Genomic DNA, 19,850 nt, shown 5'->3' with positions numbered 1-19,850 from the left:
TATGTGGCCCTAGATTTGGTTGACAACACGGGTAATTAATGTCTGATCTATTGTAGTGCATTTGTATAGAGATTCCCTGAAAGTAGCACACCTTCTCTAAATATAGGTCAAGCCAGGTGGCATGCCTAGAGCCCCCACAACCGAAGTCATAATTAGCAGGACGATCGCAACAACAACACACCTCCTTACTCGTAGTGTATTGTCTACTAGGACAATCTACCATAGGTTTCCTGTGATGATAGGTACTCATGGTGGTTATGGAGGAAACCATGGAGGTCATGCAGGGGATCATGGTATAGGCTATGGTGTCCCTTGGGCCAATTGGGCTACCATAGAGGAGCTTGGGATCCATCTCTCGATTTGACTGGGGAACAATTGTAGCAACAATAGCAATGGTAGGAGGACAAGGCATGTGAGACATTAAACACCACCTCAACTAGCCCTAGTTATACCACCATTCACTTTGGTAACTTCATCAACTATGCCCGCTTAGACAAAGGTACTTAGGCATAGGCACTTGCATCCACATATACGCATGATATGGATGGGTCATAGATTGAGGAGCATCTAAGGGATACCTAAATTGTTTAAGACGTACAATTCATATACCCACTTCGAAAATAAATAGTTGATGGTACATCCCAAACAATCTAATGAGTATGGTCAATAGAGTGTACACCATCCCTTTGCATATCATCTATTTTGTCTCTTACATCCTTCCTAGTCAATCTCCTCTCTGTTAGCTTTGTTGTTGATCTTTCAAATAATGCATCATTACATTGGATGAAAACTTTTGTATCCTTTAGGAGAAAGAGTATGTAGAGGGTGATTGGGATTAGAGTCGGGCATAAGGGAATGTGGTGCATCAACCATGAAGATTCAGCATCGGTAGCAACTAGTTAAGGGCATGAGAGGAAGAAGGGGACATCTTTCAGTGGGTTCAAAGCTTTTGTCACGTTTATTATTGCAACACCCATGTGACATGTATTTAGATGTTCAAGGGCAACAGTGAAGTCCTTTGTTGCTCTAAGATTTTCATAACTTGGTTACATATCAATTTAAAGGAAAGGTTCAAATTATTCGTAATAACAATGGGAAGGAGTAAGTAAACAATGATTTTTCTGAAATATATTTTAGATCATGGATGATACATCAAATCACTTGTTCTTGTACTCCACCATATAATTGTATAGCTGAGAGAAAGAATAACCACGTATTAGAGGTGGCGAGGTCATTGATGTTTCAAATGAATGTGCCTAAATACCTTTGGAGGGAGGTTGTGATGATATCAGCATATCTCATCAATTGCATGCCATCCAAGACATAGTGCATGAAGTCACCTATTGAGCTTCTATTGGGACAATGAGAATTTAAGGTGCCTCCTAGGGTGTTTTGTTGTGTCTACTTTATCATAGACATTAGTTTTTCAATGAGAAAATTGGATCCTCAAGCAGGGAATTATGTTTTTTTGTCTATTCTTCTACATAAAAGGTATACAAGGGTTGGGACTCTATTGGAAAAAGATTATTCGTGAGTATGGATGTGAGTTTTGATAAGCTTCAACCATACTACATAAAATAGTGTGATCTAGATGCATTCTTGGATTTCTCTTTAGCCACTAAGATGAAGAGAATGAAGAGGTGATTATTGGGATCATCACATGTCCTATGCATGAAATGGAGGAAAACATAAATGAGGAAACTAGTGCTAGAAAGCTAATAGTATATCAAAGAAGTGGTTTAGAATCTAGGGGAAGCATGTTAGGCAAGTGTAGTCACAACATTCTGACTCACTAGTCCCAAACCCCTCCCTAGACATATCTCCATCGAGCTCCTCAAATCAACCTAAGTTCAGTGGTAATGCTTCCCCTACCCTTGAACCTATAGGATTGCCTCTTGCACAATGTAGAAATACTAGTCAATTCTAGAAACATCCTCTATGCTATGGCTTTGAGAATCTAGTATAGATCATGAAATTGCTATTTTTCTCTTAAATTCCCATATTTCACCTACATCTAGAGAATATGTTGCATCATTATAAACTATGTATTCCAAAGGATTGCAAGTGTGCAAAACAGGATCCAAGATAGAATGGTTACTACCACAAAACTGGCCTTCACTATGGTTGTCCATAAACTAGTAGTGATAGTATCTACCGACCCTTCACTATTGTTTTGTGTCTAAAACTAACAATGATAGGCTAATTGATAATGATATTAAGGTCATTACTAGCCAGTTTCTACTATTGTCAGTTAGAGTCATGAACAGATTCGTGCCTCGAATTGAAGGTGGTAGTTCAGGACATGACCCGATAGTAGACTACATGAAAACCTCATAGCTTTATATCAAAAATTATAGTACTTGATGAGATCTACAAGTCTAAAGTTGGCAACTTCTTAGTTGATGTTCTTTTGATGTCGATATATTTAATTCATAAGGTTTTAGAGTTAATACTAAAAGAATTCATATGCTTTATAGTCATAGTTGAATGTGTAGTGCTAGAGAATGATCTTGGATGGAGAAACTACCAAATGAAAAGTTATAGATCCAAAAACATCCTGTAACTTTGTAGTTCATGACTTATTTATTTGAAGTTATTTTGATACCAAAATATTTGATTCAAAAAATTTTATAGTTAATACCAAAGGAATCAATATGCTTTATAGTCACAAGTGAGTGTGTAACATAGTGGTAGTGGTAGAGAAAAGGTACGCATAGAAAATAACCAAAACAAAAGTTATTGATCTCGAAGAGTTATGCAACATTGTAGTTCACAACCTTTTCATTTAAAATCGTCATTCCAACACACTTGCATTTGAATGGCACATATTTGAAATTTGATTTTTTTTAAAATGACCTTAGAAGAACAACTGACCAAAACAAAAGTTGTATAAATAGAAAAGTTGTACCACTTTGTAGTTGAAAACTTTTATTTGAAATAATCTATCAAAGGAAAATTATGTTTGAATTTCCTCAAATTTGAAATTTAAAATATTCAAATGACCTTGAATAGAGAAATGACCAAAATAAAAATTCTAGATCTCAAAAAGTTATAAAATTTTATAGTTGACATTTTTTTAACTTGAATTTATTAAGTATCCTAAATATTCACTTCTAAAACTGGACAGAAATAAAATGTCTAGGACAAATATCCAATATGTGTGGTGGTTAAGGAAATAATGCGCCAAGTGTGAGGTCTTAAACTCGAGCCAAGTGAGATGCAATGCACATGTTTTTTGAGCGAAAAAACGTGTGAGTTGTGACCTACCAACATGCACCTAGTTGTGGGACCTTCCCATGATTGAATATATTTTGTTTTCTATTTTTTGTTTTCTATAACACTATATCACTATTAGTTCTAGAACCAGCAATAGCAAGCCCCTCTTATCAGTACCACTTTCGTGATGTAGTTTCTGAAATCGACAATGATGAGGTTTTCTAACTATAGTGAAGGTGAATTCTAAGTAATAGATGAAATGAAAATATATGCAAGCTATCCAAACAAAACTAGACATGCGAATTGGTTTAATCTCCAGTAGAAAAGGAAGTTGTGGCCTATAAGTGGGTCTTCACTGTAAAACAGAATCTAGAAGAAAAGTGGATAGGTACAAAGCAAAATTGGTTGCAAAAGAGTGGAATCAAACATATTAGATTGACTATGATAAAACCTTTGCTCCTGTAGAAAAATTAGCATTGTTAGAACCTTAATATTTTGTGTAGCAAATTTTGGTTGGCCCCTTCATTACTTAGATGTAAAAAATACATTCCTTCATGGTGACCTACAAGAGGATGTTTATATAGAAATTCTATCGAAATTCATAAGTTATCATACTCTTGTAAGGTGTGTAGAGTTAAGAAGTCACTATACAGTTTGAAGCAATCACCTCATGCTTGGTTTGATAGGTTTCAATGGCGGTTTATGATATAGGTAACACCTAATGCAATGGTGATCACATTCTTTTACAAACATAAGGGTTCATTTATCACTATTATGGTTGTTTATATTGATTATATAGTGATTACTAGGGATGATATGAAAGAAATCAAACATTTACAGAAAATCTAAGGAGAGCCTTGAAGCAAAAGATCTTGGAGCTCTTTGATAGTTCCTTGGAGTTGAGATTCCATGGTCATCAAAAGAGATTGTTTTATCTCAAAGGATATATGTCCTCGATCTATTGGTAGAAATAGGAATGCTTAGGTGTCGTCCATGTAGTTCCCTTGTTGATAAAAATCACAAAACTTGTGTCTAGTAAGGTGAAATAGTCAATATAGAAACATATCAAAGATTGGCTGAGCGATTGATATACCTATATCATGCCATGTTTGATATCTCATATGTTGTGAGTGTGGTGAGCAAGTATATCCATGATCCAAGAATAGAACATATGGAGATGGTATATAGAATCCTGAGGTACTTGAAGGAAACCCTTATGAAAGGTTTACGGTTCAGATAGAATATTGTGATGCAAATTTGGTAAGTAGCAGTGATGATAGAAGGTCTAGATTTGAATATTGTGTATTTGTAGGAGGGAATCTTGTACCATGGAAAAACAAGAAGCATGTGATGGTGGCTCAATCTACTTCAGAGGCTGAGTATAGGACAATGATATTGATCTTGAGTGAGATGATGTGGTTAAAAGGCTTGCTAAGTGAGCTGCGGGTGCTGAGGAATGAGACTCTGACCGTTCATAATGACAATATTATAGCTATGAAAATTGTAACAAGTCCTATTCGACTTGGTCACACAAAGTATACTGAGGTTGATAGGTTCTTCATTAAGGAGAAGCTAGATAGTGTTAGATATATAGGCATTTTCCATATCATTTTAATTCCATAAATTAACATTATGATGATGACATGTAACAAATAATTAATCATAGAAATCGTGATCTCAAACAGACCCATAACAATATGGATCATGAGAACATAAAGCATATGAATCATATAAATCATAAAAATACGATAAGCATATAAACTAACAGAACAATTGAAACTAAACAGATAGCAATATAAATAGCATGACTGTAAAATTAAAACAAACAGATATAGCATATTATAATAAGACAGAACAGATAAGATAAAATCATTGCTACATATGAAACAACACAGATGAATATATGAAACATATATAATCTGCAGAACGTAAAATAGTAAGGAAATAAACTGATCATACCCTCCCATGCGCTCTGATGATCCAGATCCTTGTCTAGCTTCCCTTGTCATGTCGCCAGGAAGAAGATGTTTTGGGCAGTCGCGTAGACGCTCCCCAAAAACCTAATTGCCGATCCCCCGTGCAAGGTCTCGAACGGCAAGGGCTTCGGAGGCACTTGCCCTCTCGCTGCTCTGTGCGCACAGAGTCATGAGATGGGAATACTCTCACTTGCGGCTGGACTGTGACTGAAAATGGTTCTGTTCTCGTGTACCAAGTGTCAGGGGTTCTCCTCTATTTAACCTCTCGCAGAGGGAAGCTGAAGGAGAAGGGTCGCATGCGGCACGCTAGGAGACGGGCAGCTGAAGGACAAAGGGTCTCGTGCGGCTGACGAAGAGACGGGCAACTGAAAGGTTTAACCCGCAGTTGAAACTCCCGCGGTTAATGAGTGCTAAAAATTAACACAACCACACCACGCCCGCTCGCCGCCTGCCTGCCTGCCTGCCTGCCTCGCCTCGCCACGCCACGCCACGCTCGGCCCGGCCGGCGGCGGCGGCGGCGCGCGCGCGCGTGGCACGCCCTGTCCATTTCTTGACTTCTCAAATTAAGTGGAATAATTCCCACCATATAAGTCAAGCCAAAAGACCCTTGGACTTCAAATATGGTACTATTGGTATTCTCCACCATTACACACCATAGAGTTTATTCAATAAATGGGCTAGGCCCATAAAAGATCCAACAATCCCCACCAAATTCTAGGGTTTGTAATGATGAAGTACCAGAATCACAATCCTTTGATATACCAGTGTTTCGATGGAGACTATTAAGTTGAACATCCATCTAGAATAAGAGTTTCACCCATTCACAACTGAACAATGGACTAAGCCTTGAATTGACAGTTTTGTGCAAAGTGAGATTCACTCAAATCCTTTGCTGATACTAGGCTACAAAAGGGCATTCCCGCTGTTTAGAAGCATATAAGTCACACTTCAGTGCCTTTCATGAATATTTAGGGATGTTGGGGGTATGCTTCGTAGCTGAAGATCCTAAAGAAAGAAAACACCTTCGGCCGATCTTCTCAGAAGCAGCGCCGAAGCTATCACCTATAAAGCTTCGGCACAATGGCAAATCTCAAGACGAAGGGGTAAACCGACTTAAAGATGAAATGACTTAAAGACCCATGATGTTTTGTGTCATTATTGTAGTCGGCTATAAAGGGCATAAATGTAATTTTACATGGGCTGCGTCCCGTACCTATAAATAGATGAACAACACTCTTGTATTGTTCACGCGGACTTGGCATTTGCTTTTGCATCACGCTTGTACTTTCGCCTTCTTTCAAGCCGAAGGTACATTTGTAATTTGACATCATTTCCATTTTCCATAGTAATAAAATAGAAATGAGATGGAGATGAGTTGGTAATGATACATGATTGTTTATGTTACTTTATATTTCATATGGTTCCTTCTTCATCATTATTTGTTATGCTGCGGAAGGTATGTCCTTCATAACCTTCGTCCGAAGATCATTATATCCCAAGGGAAATAATGTTTCGAAGGACGAAGGACTTTAACGTTTAACATCTTTCGTGTTGCCCTGTTCTTAATTCATAGCACTTGGGAACAAGCCCCCAACATTGGCGCCCACCTTCGGTGAACTCACTTCCACCTTTCTGAGCTGATGGCTTCATTCAACAACCAAGCTGGAGTTGCTTCGGCTTCGAAGCTGGTACTTCACGATAACAGGCGGTTCATGCTTAGAGCCGGCCAACAAGAAGTAGAAAAAGGAGGCACAGAGAAGGGTACAACATGTCGGGGTGCAGGGACCTTTCATCAAGTCAAGATGGTCCCACATCCCAATTACCTTCTCCCAAGAGGACCTTCAGCTCAAGGATTACCCTCACAATGATGCTATGGTTATTTCTTGTGTTATCAAAGGATTTCTGGTTCACAATGTTCTGGTTGACACAGGCAGTGCAACAGATATTATATTTGCTAAGGCCTTTAGACAGATGCAAGAGCCAGAGGATAAGATTCATGATGCTACACACCCTCTTTGTGGCTTCGGAGGAAGACAGATTATAGCGCTCGGCAAGATCACGATGCCAGTGACTTTTGGATTTGTCAACAATACAAGAACTGAGCAAATTGTGTTTGATATTGTCGACATGGAGTACCCCTACAATGCAATCATTGGTCGGGGGACCCTCAATGCTTTTGAAGCAATTCTTCATCCAGCATATCTTTGCATGAAGATACCTTCGGATCAAGGGCCTATTGCTATTCATGGAAGCTAGGAAGCTGCTAGAAAGGCTGAAGGAAACTGGACAGATTCAAAAGCAATCCATAATATTGATGGAGCCGAAGCTTGTGAGCAATGCAAGTACAGAAGGGAGAAGGCTGCTTCGGCCGATCAGCCGAAGCCCATGCTCTTATGTGAAGATATAGCAGAACAGAAGGTGTTGCTGGGATCTCAATTGTCTGAGGAACAGGAGAAAAAACTATTAAGGTTTCTGTTCAACAACAAAGATGTCTTCGCATGGTCCGCCAACGATCTCTGTGGTGTCAACAGGGATGTCATTGAACACTCGCTCAATGTCGATCCATCCTTCAGACCCAGAAAGCAGAGGCTTCAGAAAATGTCTGATGATAAGGCCGAAGGTGCTCGGAATGAGGTGAAAAGACTTCTTAGTGCTGGAGTCATCAGAGAAGTAAAATACCCAGAATGGCTAGCTAACACTGTTATGGTGAAGAAGGCCAATGGTAAATGGAGAATGTGCATCGATTTTACTGATCTTAATAAGGCATGCCCGAAGGATGAGTTTCCATTACCAAGGATAGATTCTCTAGTAGATGCAGCAGCTTCGTTGGAGCTCATGAGTCTACTAGATTGTTATTCAGGCTACCATCAAATTTGGATGAAGAAGGAAGATGAGCCAAAAACCAGCTTCATAACCCCCAATGGTACATATTGTTATCTTCGGATGCCTGAGGGACTCAAGAATGCTGGAGGAAGCTTCAGCAGAATGACAGCGAAAGTCCTTCATTCCCAGATAGGCAGAAATGTGCTAACATATGTTGATGATATCATAGTAAAAAGCATGAAGCAAGAAAATCACATTGCTGATCTGCAGGAAACATTTGCCAACTTTAGGCAAGCTGACCTGAAGTTGAATCCAGAAAAATGTGTCTTCGGAGTAAAGAAGGAAAAATTCCTTGGTTGTCTAGTTTCAACAAAATGGATTGAAGCTAATCCAAATAAAATTGAAGCTATCCTTCGGATGAAGCCGCCAAGCACAAAGAAGGGAGCTCAACGGCTGACAGGAAGACTGGCATCTCTGAATCGATTCATATCTAGATCAGCAGAGAGAAATTTACCATTCTTTGAAGTGCTGAAGTTGGCCGAAGTATTTCAATGGGGATCAGCCCAGCAGAAAGCCTTCGAAGAGCTGAAGCAGTACCTGATAGATCTAACAACGTTAACTCCACCCACGTCAGGGGCTCCTTTGTTATTATATGTGGCAGCTTCGCATTCTGCAGTAAGCGCAGCGCTTGTGCAGGAAAAGCTTGAAGGACAAATCAAAAAGCAAGCCCCAGTATACTTCGTCTCCGAAGTTCTTATCTCGTCAAAGAAAAATTATATAGAATTGGAGAAAGTGCTATATGATGTCTTAATGGCCTCCAGGAAGCTTCGGCATTACTTTCAAGCATTTCATATAATTGTTCCTTCATCACAGCCTTTGAAGGATATTATGAGGAACATAGAAGCTACTGGAAGGATTGGAAAGTGGGCTGCGGAACTCAACAAATTCACCATTGATTATGTGCACTGATCCTCGATCCAGTCCCAGGCGTTAGCAGACTTCATCGCTGACTGGACACCAGGGGCTCAGGAAGAAGAAGCAAGTAAAGATGTCGAAGCTTGGACAGTGTTCTGTGACGGTTCCTAGGGAACCTTCGGGGCAGGTGCAGCTGCTATATTAGTTGCACCTTCCAAAGTCAGAACATGTTATGCAGTGAAACTTGATTTCAGCTGCACAAATAATATTGCTGAATACGAAGCTTTGCTTTTGGGGCTTCGGAAGTTAAAGGCAATGGGGGTAAGAAGGGCGGTTCTTAAAACCGATTCCCAAGTTATTTCTGGACATATTGACAAGAGTTGTAGAGCAAGAGAACCGAAGCTTGAAAAATACTTAGATACAGTTCAAAGGCTTGAAGCTTCTTTCGAACGGTTTTTTGTTAAGAATATTCCACGAGGAGAAAATGAGCACGCTGATCTGTTAGCCAGATCAGCGGCACAGGGGCTGCCTTTACCTTCGGAAGTATTCTTTGAGACAATAAAAGCACCTTCGGTGGAACTTCTTGAAAGAGCAGTGCTCAATATATCTCATGTTCATAGTGAAGATTGGAGAACTGAGATTATATCCTTTCTCCAGGGCAATTGTCTTTCAGATGACGAAGCTTATAATAAGAGAATAGAGGCAAGAGCCCAACCATACGTAATAATAGAAGGGGAGTTATACAAACATGGAGTCTACTCTCCATTGCTCAAATGTTTATCCAGAGCTGAAGGTATAGAATTGATGGGAAATACATGCAGGTCTGTGTGGATCTCACATCGGATCTAGGCCCTTGCTGGGAAAAGTCTTTCGTCAAGGATTTTATTGGCCGAAGGCAGCTTCGGATGCAGCAGAATTAGTCCAAAAGTGCGAAGGTTGTCAAAAATGTGCAAGAGATCAAAAACAGCCTTCATCTCTGACTCAGCTAATACAGCCCACTTGGCCGTTGCAAAGGTGGGGCCTTGATTTGTTAGGCCCACTTCCACCAGCACAAGGAAATTTTAAATATGTTGTGGTGGCAGTAGAATATTTTTCCAAATGGATTGAGGCGAAGCCTTTAGCCACAATAACTTCGGTTACTGTTCAGAAATTTTTTAGCAAAATATTGTTTGTCGCTTCGGAGTGCCGAAGGCTATTACTGTAGACAATGGAACACAGTTTGATGCCGAAGCTTTCAAAGAGTTTTGTGAACAAATTGGCACGAAGATCCATTTTGCATCGGTTAGACATCCGGAGTCAAATGGACTTGTCGAAAGAGCTAATGGCATTATAATGACAGGAGTAATGAAGTTAATCTTCAATCAGCCCAAAGGAAAGTGGCCAGATGAATTGATCAAAGTGGTGTGGAGCCACAACACAACAGTGTCAAGGTCAACAGGCTTTACACCGTTCAAATTATTGTTTGGTGACGAAGCAATAACCCCGGAAGAAGCTAAAGCAGGATCAATAAGAACAGTGGCTTCGGCAGAGGACGAAGCTGATTATTTTGTGGCAAAAGATGCTATAGAAGGGATCTGGCTTCAGGCTGTGGAGAACATCAATAAATACCAAGCCGAAACAATAAAATGGTGTGACAGAAAAGTTCGGTTAAAAAATATAAGGCCAGGGCACTTGGTACTTCGGAGAGTTGTCAACCCAGATACAGTAGGCAAGTTACAGTTGAAGTGGGAAGGACCTTTTCTGGTAGTATCTTCGTCAAGACCCGGTTCCTACAGATTGAAGGATATGGACGGCAACGACATTCCTAGATCTTGGAATGCGGATGAGCTTCGGCGATATTATGTGTAGCTTAATGTAATCTTTTTCTTTTTTCTTTTTTTCCTATGGCACCCTTTTCCTTTCCAAAGGGGGAGAAAGGTTTTTAATGGGGCCATAGCATGTAATTTCTCTTTTTCTTATTTCAGCTCTACAAGAGCAATATCCCCCAAAGTTGTAAATGTAAAAGCTGAGCACACACCATCGAGTGCAAAGAGAAAAGAAAAAGCAGGGAGAAGCTCGAAAGACGTCCCTAAGGGGATGCAGAGCACGATGAAGCTACAAAAAGACGTTCCTAAGGGAGCGCAGTGTAAGTTTTCTGCTCAAAAGTCGTTCCTAAGGGAATGCAGAGCTTACAGCGAAAAGTCAACGCTGATTCCGCCGAAATATAAGGCGAAGCGCGAAAAGTCAACGCGATACCGCCGAAATAGAAGGCGAAGAAGTTCAAAAGACGTTCCTAAGGGGATGCAGAACTTACAGCGAAAAGTCAGCGCTGATACACCAAAAAATAAGCAGTGAAGCCGAAAAATAAACGGCAAAGAGACTGGTTATTCCTAAGGGAATGAAGGATATGGTTGTGGCTTCGTATGTGTGTGTTTAGACATTCATTTGCACCATACATTACATCATACATTTGCATTCATAAACATTCATTTAGGCATACGTAGGACCATCATCATCATAACACAAGCAGTTGCTTTGGCTCCAAAGATAAGGCTTTGGCAAAAAGAGGAAAAAAAGAGCAGTCTTTATGCTTCGTTGTGTACGAAAAGAAGGGAAGGTGTTTTTCGCCTTCGGCTCAAAAATGCTAATTTCGTTCACACCAAAGCACTTTATACATTGATGGAAAGGTAAGAATATATTACAAGGTATGGACAAAGTTTACAAAGTGAAAATTAATTACATTGTTCTTTACAAAGGTTATTACAAGGGTTTTTAGAGTTTTTCCTATAGTTATCTATTCAAGCTTCATTAGTGTCCATTGAGCTTTGGCTTCGGCTTTGACTTCGTCATCCACTAAACTTCGGCTTCGTCTTCTTACTCTTTGGCTTCGGACTCGGCTTTGTCATCCTGTACATATTTAAGTATTGTAAGCAAAATTCAAGTTCGAAGGAAGAGGTAAGCACAAGGTATGATTCTTGTTATCGGCTTAAGATGACTCCGAGCTTCATCACCAGCTTTGCTTCGTCCACCCTTTGTCCATACTAGTTTTATAAATCTATTTGCTATACTTCAGGCAAGGTTGGGAATATCATCCAGGTCTGCTGGTGATAAGCTGAAATTGGGTCTATTGATAACCTTTCCATGTTCGCAGCCAGATTTCAGGAAGGCGACACCTGTACCCCGAGAAGCTACCAGGGCACAAAAGTCACCATGTCTAGCTATAACTTCTTCAAGGTCATCAATCTCACCTTCGATATGTTCGAAGGCCCCTGGCAGGTATTCAGATGAAGGATTAAATTTTTCGCTGCTGGCACCAACTGAATAGAAGATTTGCTTCAACTGTTGAACACATCGATTACTGAACTCTAGACATTTGTTTTAAAGGCTTGTCAATGATTTTTTCAAATCTGAACTCTTTTGGACCTCGGCCTCAAATTTTGCATTAAGCTGCTGCTTTTCTTGTTCGAAGCTTTCTGACTGGGAGAGAAGCTTCGTATTTAATTCTGCTATTTTAGCTTCAGCTTCTGCCAATAAGCCTTCGGTTGTCTGAAGCTCGAAGTCTTTCTTTTCAAGAGCAGCTGATTGGTCTTTTATCTTGCTTTCTAAGTTTTCAATTATAACTTCGTGTTTTTTATCTTCCAAATCTTGCTGCATTTTCGAAGCTTTGCTCAGTAGCATACTCTGCATTCAAACAATCTTCGTTACAAAACATCTTTGTTATTAAAATAATAAAAGTTAAAGAAAAGTTTACCTTGAATTTGGAATAAAATAAACTACCGACGATGTGTTGTCATCGGTAGCGGCTGATATCTGTTTCGAGCTTCGGTAAACCAATACTCTTTGATAGAGTATCGATAACCTTCGCTCCGGTCTGATCCTGGATGCAGCCCAATTTTTTGTCATCGATGCCACCGAAGAGAAGTGCTCCCGGCCGATATCCGCAAGATAAAGCATATTCTTTTAGCTCTTCTTTTTCAGCCTTTGTCAGCTCTTGACCAACGAAGTTTTGAAAGTTAAAAATTTCATCTTCCGAAGTGTCTTCGGCTATTTCTTTCTCCTTCTCGGGTTCTGGGGTCATAGTCATTTCGGTGGCTGCAGCAGCTTCTTCTGCGGCCATGTGCAGCAGTATCTTATCAATATCCGTAATCGTGCACTCTAAATGAATATCTTCGGCTGTGGCAGCTTCAGTAGCTGTGGCTTCTGCGGCTGCAGCTTCGGTGGCTATCATGCTTTCAACGGCTGGCGCCTTCAGAGCTGAAGCTCCTAGTGGTGTCCCTTCGATGGCTTCTATCACTGTAATAATTCTTTGCTTTTTTGGCCTAGCTGCCTTCGTTTTTGCGGGCTCCTTTTCCTTCTGAAAAAGTTTCGTCAGATGTGGCCCCAGTGGACTTAGCTTGACAGGCAAAGATTCAGTCATTACCTTTAGAATTTCCTCCACGTCGGTGGTAGAGGGTGTTGCAGCAGTTTCTTCTTCTTCGTCAATTGTCTTCTACTTCGGAGCTGTAGCTTTTCTCTTCTTCAAAGCATCTATTTTCGGCTCAGGCTTCAGTTTTTTCTTTTTCAATTGTTCTTCATCGTCTTTATTTAGAACGCCAGCTACTCTCTTTCTTTTTTGCCCTTCGGCATCTTTGTCTAGTCACTCGTAGTCGGGATACTCAAAGTCCAGAGCATCCATTACTCGGTTCAACCTTCGTTTCGGGCGGGTGCCGAAGGCTGCAGTCATTAGTTGATCTTCTTTTTTGGAGTAATTACCTAGTATGTCATTGCACATTGCTTCGATCGTATCCAGCCACTCTTGGCAGGGCACTTTGAAATGTTTTTTGAATTTATAATGGTAAGGCAACCGAATAAGCTCCCCCTTCTTTTCCCCCTTCAGCTTCGGCATGTACCACTCCTTCAAAGTAGGGAACACTCTGAAGGCCAAAAATTCTTGCACTAAGTCCCTAGTGCCGATATGATCTGCAATAACTCGGAATTCAGCCAGGGCAATTTGGCTTGGACTCCCTGGTGTCATGTTGCATTGCGGTCTGGTCTCTCCGAAGATCAATTCTAGCGGACCTGGACCAGATCCTCCTTATCTTCGTCAACTTTGACGTAGAACCATTCAGACTTCCAGCCAGCTGGCCACTTGCTTCGGTAGCTAATTACTGGAAATTTTGTGGTCTTGCGATAGGCAAAATTGTAGCATCCAAAATTTTCATGTAGCCCATCTCCTCTAGCTTTCGTCTGATAATGAAGCTCGTGTACTCGGCAGAAGCCTTCGCCAAATGGCTCCACCCCTTGGCTTCGGAGAGCCCAGATATAAACGCTAAGCCGGACAATAGCGTTGGGAGTTAGCTGATGAAGGTAGATCCCAAACTTCTTCAATACAACAACAATCATCTTGTTCAAAGGAAATCTTAAGCCAACCTTAAAGAAACTTTTGAAGACTACTACTTCATCCTTTCCTGGCTTCGGAGTAGTCTCTTCCCCACCAAAGCGAACTAGCTCTTTCTTCGCTTCACTGAAATAGCCCAATTTCAACAGCTTAGGCAAATCATCTTCGGAGATGGTGGATTTCCCAAAATCCAGGTGGCTAGGTTTACTTGGCACCGCGCTGTAATCATCTTCAGACTCAGTCTCCTCAGCATCATCCTGTTCTGTTTCAGCGGCAGGTGCATCCTCCGATGCTACCAGCCCTGATCGCTTCATCACTTCGGAGATTGGGGCAGTCTCAGCACCTTCGGCTTCTTCTCCGTCGTGCGTAACCCTAGCTGTGGAACGCACTCTGGCCATCTGATGATTGAATTTCTTGTTTTTTGAAGTTGAAAATTTTTCTTTATCTTGCCGAAGCTTTTTCTTGCTACGAAGCTTGAGCAAAGTAAATAGCTTCGGTTGAGGATGCAGCAAACAAGCTTCGATTTTGGTCAATATTTTGGTAGCAAAACAGTGCAATAACAATGAATGCTGTGGTAACTTCACACCTACTCGTCTGTTTATATAGTGCCGCAGGTGGGAAGGTAAATCGTCAATGTCTTTCGCACCGGACAAACAGCCACCCGCACTCGCTGAACGGTGGGCCACAGGGTCCGAGAGGGTGAATCGCCAGGGCGCGCGTAACTGCTGCAAGATCAGGCCACTTCGCACGAGGATTATTTTAATCGTTTCTCGCCAACGAGCTCAGGGAAGGTGTTTTTCGGATCTTCGACATCCCGAAGCCTAGAAGATTTTTTCACGGATCAAGCTCGTTACCAAAAACGATCTAGCACCGCGAAGGGGCTACTGTTGGGGGTATGCTTCATAGCCAAAGATCCTAAAGAAAGAAAACACCTTCGGCCGATCTTCTCAGAAGCAGCGCCGAAGCTATCACCTATAAAGCTTTGGCACAATGGCAGATCTCAAGACGAAGGGGTAAACCGACTTAAAGATGAAATGACTTAAAGACCCATGATGTTTTGTGTCATTATTGTAGTCGGCTATAAAGGCATAAATGTAATTTTACATGGGCTGCGTCCCGTACCTATAAATAGATGAACAGTGCTCCTGTACTGTTCACGCGGACTTGGCATTTGCTTTTGCATCACACTTGTACTTTCGCCTTCTTTCAAGCCGAAGGTACATTTGTAATTTGACATCATTTCCATTTTCCATAGTAATAAAATAGAAATGAGATGGAGATGAGTTGGTAATGATACATGATTGTTTATGTTACTTTATATTTCATATGGTTCCTTCTTCATCATTATTTGTTATGCTGCCGAAGGTATGTCCTTCATAACCTTCGTCCGAAGATCATTATATCCCAAGAGAAATAATGTTTCGAAGGACGAAGGACTTTAACGTTTAACATCTTTCGTGTTGCCTTGTTCTTAATTCATAGCACTTGGGAACAAGCCCCCAACATTACCCAAGTCCCATAGACTGTGACCAGCAGTCTGACTCATATAGGTGTACTCCTTAGAAGGTGTTCTGTAGGACACATCTCATCTTTATAAGACTCTTGGAATACATTAAGGTAAAAACCATCCTGCCTTACAGATAGGAAAGATGTGCATCAGAAATGAGTTAAAGAAGGGATCTTTCCTCACAATCTACTCCTAGCTTGTTTCTCCACTCTACTTCACGGGATCTCCGATCACATAGAGCAGGTTACCACTAGAGTAGATTTCACATGGGTCTCATACCCATTTCTCTTGATGCACTTTCTATCACATTGCGTGACAGACCCTTAGTGAATTGATCTGCCAGATTATTCGATGTGTGGACATAATCCACCGTAATAACTCCGGAGTTTTTCAGCTTTCTGACATATTTCAATCTCCTCTTAACAGTCCTTGTAGACTTCATGATAGCCTCTTAACATGCCTTATGAAACACATATCTGCTTGTGGCATAAAGCTCATCAGCATCAGAAATCCAGTTGGCATCACAATAGCCTTCTAGCACTTTTGGGTTTCCAGTATAATGAATACCGTATGTCATAGTACCTTTTAAATACCGCAACACTCTCTCATGAGCACGCTAGTGATCATCTCCTGGTTTCGACACAAACCGACTCAGCTTACTCACAGCATAAGAGATGTCTGGCCTTGTTGCGCTTGCAAGGTACATGAGCGAGCCAATGATCTGGGAGTATGTCAATTGATCCCTTGCTATTCTCTGATTCTTTCTCAATAGCACGCTAGGATCATAAGGTGTTGGAGCAGGATCACAGTCACTAAAACCAAAGCGACTCAATACCTTTTCCACATAATGGGATTGTAACAAAGTTACCCCACCATCAGCTTCTCTAACAAGCTTGATGTTTAGAATGACATCAGCCTCTCCCAAATCTTTCATCTCGAAATTGCTCAATAGAAGACTTTTAACTTCATCAATCACATTGAGATTTGATTCAAAGATCAAGATGTCATCAACATAAAGGCACAGCATAACAGACTCACCCCCACCATACCGATAATATACACACGTGTCAGATTCATTTACAGCTGTAAGGAAAATGGACCCCGGGCCATTTGGCTAATTGAGTTTTGGTGTTTGATGAACAACACAATCCGTGAACTAATAAGTTTTCTAGTGTTCATGTTTGTAGTTCACAGGATGCGAAGAGAATTGGACCAAGGCAATGAGGATGCAACACCTCAAAAGAAGACATAAAAAGATGCATAGGAGTCCAATACTCAAGAACAAAGAAGCCCGAAGAAATCAGCAAAGAAATCCAAAATAAGGGTTGTCAGCCAGCGCCTGGTGGCGCACCGGACATTGGTGTCCGGTGTGCACTGGACAGTCCGGTGAGGCACCGGACAGTCTGAGCAGAGAGGCCGCAGACAGGCGCGCTCTGGCTGTAACACCGGACTGTCCGGTGTGCCAACGGGCAGACGGCAACGGTCGGATCCAACGGTCGACTGCTGCAGGCGCCAACGGTCGGCTGACGTGGCGTGCACCGGACACTGCACAGTAGATGTCCGGTGGTGCACCGGACTGTCCGGTGCACCCGACGACAGAAAGCTGCTGCTCTCTGTCCAACGGCTAGTTGGGGGTGTGGAGGCTATAAATACCACCCCAACCGGCCATATTCAGGTGTGGGAGCCCAAGCAACATACCAAGGCATATTGTAGACATTTCTAAGTGCTCAAACACCCAAGTGCTTAATAGAATCACTCGGTGATTAGCATAGGTGCTTTGCGAAGTGCTTAGGTTAGTTAGACCGCTTTAGCGCTTGCTCTAGGTGAACCCTAGATTGTTGAGTGAGTTTAGATAAACCTCACAACCCCTCGGCTCTTGCGTGAGCCATTGTAATTGTACCGAGTGGGGCGAGAGTCTTGCGAGACCGTGACAACCGCGTTTGTGTCACGGCCGCCACCGTGTACCGGAGGGAACGAGGCCCGCGGCGTTTCGGCCGGAAGCTCGATAGTGGAGACGGCGGGGAGCGTCCGAGAGGAGCCGGAAGCGGAGCACCACTTGCGTGTGGAGAAGGCCCGCGGCTCTCTACGGAGTTACTCGACCGAGGTGCTTGGCCCTCGCGTGGGCTTCCCTTCGCGTAGGGGCACTAACGAGGATTAGTCGGGACCTTGCACGGTTCCGGATACCTCGGTAAAAATACCGGCGTCATCCACGAGAGTTTGCTTCTCTACTTTGCTCTTTAAGTTTCCGCATTTATATTAAGCATTTAAGTTTCAATCTTGTATTCATACATATCTAGTGTAGATTGAAACTTAGCCTTTGCGGTAGAGATAGCAACACTTAGACAAAACCTAGTTTGCACATTCGAGTTTGACTATTTGCATATGTTTTGCTCTAGGGATTTAATTGTGGCCTAGTTTAGCGAAAGTTTTAGAAGTCCTAATTCACCCCCCCCCCTCTTAGGCGTCACCCGTTTCCTACAAGTGGTATCAAAGCCTGGTTTGGCTCATTTGAAACGTTTTAGCTTCACCGCTAAAAGAGCCGACGCTTTTTAGAGGAAGGGATGGATACCCATAGGCCACCACACTTCGACGGCACTAACTTCCCATATTATAGTGCTAGAATGGCTTGCTACCTAGAGGCCGTTGATTTAGGTGTTTGGAGAGTCACTCGTGATGGGATGAAACCCCTCAAGAATCCCGAGAAACCAACCACGAGTGAGGAAAAAGAAATTCACTTGAATGCTAGAGCCAAAAATTGCTTGTATGAATCTCTTAGCATGGATATTTTTAATCAAGTATTTACCTTGAAAACTGCTAATGAGATTTGGCTAAAATTGCATGAGCTCCATGACGGCACATCCAATGTCCGTGAGCAAAAACATTGCCTAGTCTTAAATGAGTATAATTCTTTTGCTATGAAAGATGATGAGCTTGTTAGAGACATGCATTCTCGTTTGAATCTAATTATCAATGAGCTCAATTCTATTGGCATTAATAAGCTAGGTGATGCGGACATTGTGAGGAAGATTATCTCCCTACTACCACAACGAAGATATGGGAGCATCATCACTATCCTTCACAACATGGAGGACTTGGGTAACATGACCCCAACCATTGTAATTGGAAAAATCGCGGCTTTTGAGATGTCGCGAAAAATATGTCGGGGAGAGGAGCCAACTTCCTCAAGGCCATATGCTTTTGCATGTGATGAAAGGAAGGGCAAAAAGAAGGCTCCCACTCCAAGTTCCTCAAGTGAAGAAGAGGAAGAAGAAGAAATTGATGATGATGAAGATAATCAACCATGCACATCATCCTCCGAGGACGAAGAAACAATCCGACGCGTCGGAAAGGTAATGGGGATGATCCGCAAGATTAATCTAATGGGTGTGCCCCTGCAGGTCGAAGATCTTCTATTTAACATTGACAGGAAAAAGCAAAGGAAGAGAGGATGCTTCGCATGTGGGGAGAAGGGCCACTTCAGGGACAACTGTCCAACTATGGCCGAACCCAAAAAGGAGAGGAGCAAAGGCAAGGCGCTAACAAGTGTTAGAACTTGGGATGACTCTTCAAGTGAAGATGAACCTCCAAGGACGCGCAGCCACCGGTCCTCATCACGCTCATCACGGTCATCACACAAATGCCTTATGGCAAGAGGTAACAAAAGCATTCCATCCTCTAGTGATGAAAGTAGTAGTGATGATGAAGGTGAGGGAAAGCCCTCTGTAGATGAGCTTGCGGAAGCCGTAGAATTTTTCCAGGATGTTTGCACTAAGCAAAAAGCTCAACTTAAAACTTTGAAAAATAAGTTGATTAGCTCCCAAAATGATTATAAAGGTTTGCTAGAAAAATTTGAAACTTTTGCAAACTTAAATAGTGAGCTGTCAACTAAAATTGAGCTATTAGAATCTAGTGCTCCATCCACTACTACCGATGATAGCCTTACTAAAAAGAATGAAAAACTTAAGGCTAAGTTAGATAGCTCCCAAGAAGCTATTGAAAATTTGCTAGAGAAAATGGAAATTCTTAGCATACACAATAATGAGCTAACTACTAAGCT

The sequence above is a fragment of the Zea mays genome, chromosome 6 (genome assembly GCF_902167145.1).
Source record: "Zea mays cultivar B73 chromosome 6, Zm-B73-REFERENCE-NAM-5.0, whole genome shotgun sequence".
Classification (NCBI taxonomy): domain Eukaryota; kingdom Viridiplantae; phylum Streptophyta; class Magnoliopsida; order Poales; family Poaceae; genus Zea; species Zea mays.
This window is presented reverse-complemented; position numbering follows the sequence as displayed.